This window comes from Quercus robur, chromosome 5 (assembly GCF_932294415.1).
Source record: "Quercus robur chromosome 5, dhQueRobu3.1, whole genome shotgun sequence".
NCBI lineage: Eukaryota > Viridiplantae > Streptophyta > Magnoliopsida > Fagales > Fagaceae > Quercus > Quercus robur.
Window position 1 is genome coordinate 66,301,464 of NC_065538.1, and position 6,395 is coordinate 66,307,858.

Consider the following 6,395-nt stretch of genomic DNA (forward strand, 5'->3'; position numbering starts at 1 on the left):
TTGACCCTTGAAGCTGCCATTGTAGGCTACAGGAAGAGAGAGAAGAGGCTACTCATTTGCCTGGGGCTGTCTCTGGTGATAAGTGGGATGCTACTTTGTTTGATGCTTCTTCTGGTTGGCTAAATAGGTGGGGGGGAAATGGGTCATTAGGTGGGTAGGTATTAGTGGAAAAAGGCCTGAATTTTGGTGTATGTATTAGTGGCAAAAGGCCTGAATTTTGGTGTATGTAGTAGTGGAAAAATGCCATAATTTGTGTTGGAATATGTTGGTATGTAGTAGTGGGAAAAGACCTGATTTTTTGGTGTAATTCTCTTTGCAATCCAAGACTTTAGCAATGGAATATGGTCTTTTTAATTAATTTATGATTTGTGTACCAATTTATTACATTGTTGTTAAGTGTTTGTGCCAAAGCAATTTGTGATATTAACTGTGCATCAACTGTCAATTTTGATATTAACTGTGCAATTTGAGAAAGCATCTTGTTTTAGACAGCAATTTGACACAACAATTTGACACTGCAATTTTGAATTGAAACAACAATTTGACACAGCAATTTGATATTGCAATTTGACAGCAATTTAGAGAGCAACTGGCTGCAAAATAAAAGAGGCAACTCCTGATTTGATGCTCTTAAGATTGTATCTGAGATAACATCATGTGATCAAGTGGCACCAAAATACTATTCTAGTAAATAAAAGAATTTATTTCCTAAGAAAGCATTGGAACAACCATCACTGCACCTCATTTATCTTTGCTGCTTCAAATAATGGTCAAGTGATGAAGTACCTTCCATACTCCACCCTCCCCCAAGAAATATAAAATTGGAAGAGGTTTTACCTTCCATACTCCACCCTCCCCCAAAATATTTAGCATCACTCAAAATGAAGGAATTGACTGTAACATATTTAGCACACCAGCAGCCTGCATAATTTACCAAACCTGCATAATTTCTGCATAACTTACCAAACCTACATAATATATATTTATTCATACATCATACATTAATTCATACATCATACATCATTACACATTAAACTGGCTCCTGTCCAGCACATTAAACTCCAATGCTCACCAAAATTGCATAATCACCAAACTGCCCAGCAAAGCTAAAAACCAGCAAATCTGAATAATGGAAGCTGAATCATCATAACAATGGGAGAATAATTACAAAATATTTAACACCAATGATAGTTTTTGGTGTACCACAATAATTATAAAATATGAGACAAAGTCTACCAAGCACATTCATACAAAAAAGGACTTGGTCAGCCCATAAACATATGCCAATTGTTCTAGCAGTTACATAAACATATGAAGAGTGCTTCAACATATAGCACAACAAAAAAAAAGGTCCTGCTTCAATTTGCTATCTTTTAGCAGATCTCATTGCTGCCATATATCTTGCTGCATTCTCAGTTGCATTCCCAGTTGCATTCAAGGTCTCAGTAGTGACTGCACTTCTCTTCCTCTGTCTTTTTGGTCTTGGATTGGACTGGTTATCAGTGGGAGGTGGAGGTGCACTTGTGGTCACATCATCATTAGAGCTTGGTTGTGCCCTATGTACTATTGGCTGAGCATCCTTGGCTGCCTACAAGCACAAGCACAATAACAATTAATAGTTTGCCAACTGAAAAACAAAACAATGAGGATATCTAAGTCAAAGTAGTATATTTACCCTCCTAGTGGTCCTACTGGCTTGGGATGCACTCCCAGGCAAGGAGGAGTTCCCTCCTACTTCTCCCTTACAGCTCCTCTTGTTGTGTCCTAATTTCCCACATAACTTGCATTGTTTTAAGATGCCTAGGCCTCTATTTTTTCTGTGACTTCTAGGTTCATCAGGCTCCAGTGCCCTCTTCTTCTTAGGCCTGCCAGGAGGTCTCCTCTTGATAGGGGGTTGCACAGGTGGCAGTCCACTAGGTCCCCACATATTCTGGCCATTGATGGGCTCTATAATGGGTTCATAGCAATCAATGTAGGTAGTCCTTTTGTAGCAAGCATTGACATACTTTTCAGCATCTTCTCTGTTGAAAAATGTACAAGAAATGGCATGGCAACATGGTATGCCAATTATGTCCCACTTCCTACAGCTGCATTTCTTCTCTTCCAAGTCCACAATGAAACTCTCTGGCCCATTCTTCACTTTAAACTTCATACGAGCAGCCCAACATGCTATCCACTTACTGCATGCCAACTTTTCCTTGTACAACCTCTTCCTTATCTTAGGACACAACTCAGATTCCACCTTCATAATCATTTCTCTGTTTGCTTGAAATCTAGTCATCAGATATAGCCTAATACACTCAAGCTGCAAGCACATAGAGAGAAAGAGAGAATTAATCATTCATGAATTACATAGGTCTATGGATCATAATGCACATGAAAGGGAGAATTATGCATACCATGGTGATTATAGGTTTGCTCCTGAACTTAACTATCATGATGTTGAAACTTTCACACATGTTGTTCAGGACTGTGTCACTCTGGCCATCACTTTTGAACATGTGCCTAGCCCAGATAGTTGTTGAGTGAGATTGCAACCATTTGAATGCATCTTCATCCACCTCCTTTAGCTCATTCATTGCCCTCTCAAATGCTTGCCGATAGGTAGCCTTGGCGCTTTCCAAAAAAGGTCTCTAATAAGGACACCAGGATGATTTTTCCTCAAATTATGGTATAAATGTCTGCAGCAGATCCTGTGCTCGTACTGTGGCCAATTGTCAACAAAGGTGTTCACCAACCCCTGCAAAGCACAATCATTTAATTTAGCAAGCAATGAAACTACCATCAACTACAATTAATTCAACAAGCAATAAAGCTACCATCATACCTTCTGCTGGTCAGATATGAACACCTATTTGTTGTCATCTCCTATGTCAGCAAGCAATAAATTAAGAAATCAGGTCCAAGTGTCCTTTGTTTTAGCCTCGACTACTACATATGCGAATGGGAAGTATTCATCATTGAGATCTCTGCCAACAGCACACGTCAGCTGACCACCTGTCTTGGTCTTCAGATGGCATGCATCTAGACCAATAATTGGCCTGCACCCTGCCAAGAAGCCCTTCTTGCAACCTTCAAGACAGATGTAGATTCTTTCAAAATATGGCAGCCAAGTTGCCAATCCATGATCAACTGCCAAATCACCATCATTATAAGTATGCACCTTCATCAATATTGTGCTCCCAGGACTGCACCTTCTCAACTCATCACAGTACTCCCATAGTTGGTTGAACTGTGCAGTGTGGGTCCCATCAACAGCATCTTGAGCTTTCTCTCTAGCCCTACTTGCCTTGCCTGCACTTATGTTAACCATATACTTCTCATGCACTGCATCCTGAATATCCTTAAGCTTTATGTCAGGCTGTCTCCTAACCCTCTTCACTAACTTCTTCCCAATGTATGATGTTATGCACCTTGGATTTCTATAACTTCTGCTGCATGTGTGTTCCATGTTCATTGTTTTCAATCTCTCCTTTGGCACCTTTGCAAGGTAGGCAACAAACTTGCACCCTGGCTGGCATCGGGCTCTCACTCTCACCAAGTCATTTTTCACAAATTTTATACCCCACCCACCATGGACTGCATAATCAGTTATAGCATCTTTAAATTGTTTAGCTGAGATGAACAACATATCCTTTTCAAACCTAAGGTTCTCAGCTTTGGCTACTGGCCTAAAGATTGGGTATTTGCTCATCCTAATAGAATTGTCAACCTTAGCAACAGGGATGTCATCATCACTTGAATCATCACTATCCTCATTGCTTGATGTTGATTCGTCAAGGCTAAGCAACTCCTCACTCTCATAGTCAAAATTCATGACACTACCACCCATTTGTCCTAGTTCAACCTCATCATCTTCAGCTTGATTATCCCAACTATCAGGACTATCTTCACCAATATTCATTGGTTGCACTTCTGGCTCTTCTTCTAAGTCACTCCTCTCATCCTCACTACCCTTACTACTCTCCTCAACTTGGTCATCAACAACTGGTGCTTTGCCAGCCCTCCTAGCACAAACTTGCTCAGCATCTACCTCATGTGGCTCACCATGGTCAACATTAACAAATTCAGCATTATCATGGCCTCCAAATTGTGAAAAATCAGGTCTGTACTCTTCATTATCATACTCATAATAGTGATCATTTTGATGCACACTGTCACTAACAAAAACCTCTAAGGCCTTGGCATCTACACCTACACCTTCTACTTCACTACCAGGTACTCTAGCAGCTAAGGGATCAAAATCCTCCACTAGTAACTCAAGTGGTTCATGCACTGGATGCTCCACAAAGACATGAATCTCCCCATATCCCTTCACCAAGTCAGTCATGAACATAGCAGCATCATCATCAACCACCTGATGGAAATTTGACCGCTCTGGGTTCACACCAGGCATTTTATACCATAGCTTATCTACTTCAAAGTAGCCAAACTCCCTACATATACTCTCAATCTCTACTTTTGACCACCTATCTGGGTCACAATTATCCACCATATCAACTGTCCCTCTCACATACACTTGAGGGTCCCACATGAAATGCCCACCATGGTGGACATGCAGAGTAAAAAGCTAATCCATCCTGCATGCAAGTCACAGGAAGAAAACAGAATGAAAATGAAAACAGATATTAATAATACTTTGTTAGGCTAATAAACAAATAAAAAAGCATATAATACCGACAAAGGGATCACATGGACCCAGCCACTTCTTGACAAGCAAGGCACAATACAGACAATCAATGCAAATACCAACACAAAGATTCCATGGTTTACCAAAGGTCAATATAGTGGTCCCTGATAAACAATAGTGACACATAATACAGATAAACAATGCAATTGCCAACAAAAATACAGTCAGTATTTTGGTCCCTAATAAACAAAAGTAAAACAAACAGAGCTGCAAATAACAAAAGCAACACACAACAGCCAAACAATGCAAATCCCAAAAACATTCCACTATCACGGTCAATATTATGTCCACTACAAAAGCTATAAAGGGAGAGAGGAAGAGAGAGAGTGAGAGTGAGACACAACGAGAGAGAAACAGAGATAGATTGAAATTCCAGAGCAATAACAAAACACAACATCTCAAAATTCCCAAATTCTCAAAACCCAACAACTGAGATTCAGACCCAGAACGATTACCCAGCACTTAAAATGGCATTCATAACATAACGAGAGAGAGAGAGAGAGAGAGAGAGAGTTTGAGAGAAATACAACCTTCGCAATCTACTCAGCACAAACACACTGAAGCTTGCCGATTTGTGGGTTTTTTTATCTATGGTCTTGTGATGAGCAACGGGTAAGGTAAGAGATTAAGGATTTTCAGCAAGTTCGCCATTAGGTCTATTTGGGTGATTTGGGGTTTTGTTTGGGTTAGGGACCGTCATGTGAGTGGCACGTGACTACTAAGGGCGGGGAGTAACTAACAGTGGCAAGTCAGGTTACTGTAGACATTATTTTATTATTGATTATCAATGTCATTTGCCACGTCAGCAATATCTGTTTATGATGTAACGACAGGGACTAAAATGGAACTGTTTTTCAGGAGAGGGACTAAAAACGGTAAAAATAAAACTTAGGGACTAAAACGGGAATCTGCTGAAAATGTAGGGACCAAAATATGCTTTTTGCCTATGTTTTAACGTCTTAGATTTGCCATGTATTGTCTTTATTTTTAGATTGTCGTATGTTGTTTAATAGCAACCTAAACATAAGACAGTAAAAATTAGTTAGTGTCTGTTTTGTTGAAGGAGTGGAAAAGTGAGAAGATAAAAAATTAGTGAAATGATGGAAAAGTAGACAGATAAAAAAAATTTAGAGCATGTTTGGTAACTATTTTTTCTCTTAGTTTTCTCTTTCCAAAAATATTTTTCTATTTTTGAGACTAAAAAACTTATTTGGCAACCCAAAATGGACAGAAAACAAAAATTGTTCTCAAAACTCAATTTGTGAAAGAATTTGAAAATATGCAAATGACTGTTTTCAGTTTCTACTTTTCAAAAGTCAATAAAAACACGCATTTAATTTAATGAATCTTTTTCATTTAATGAGTTAGCATTAGAGTTCAAATCCTAGTAACAATATATTTTAGTATTTTTTATTTTTGTCTTCAAAAAACTATCTTTTTAATTTCAACTAACCAAATATGTTTTTGATTTCAAAAAAGCAAGAATTTTTTTTTTCTTTATATTCTTAAAAACAAAATTTTGAAAATAGAAAACAAAAACGGTTACCAAATATAACCTTAGTTTTCCCTCATGTGCATTTGGTTGAAGAGGTGGAAAAGTGAGAGGGTAGAAAACTCTTTTATATGGTTGAAACGAAAATTTGGAGGATGAAAATATAGTTTATATAAATTGACTATTAGTTTCTTTCCTAGTAGTTATAAATTA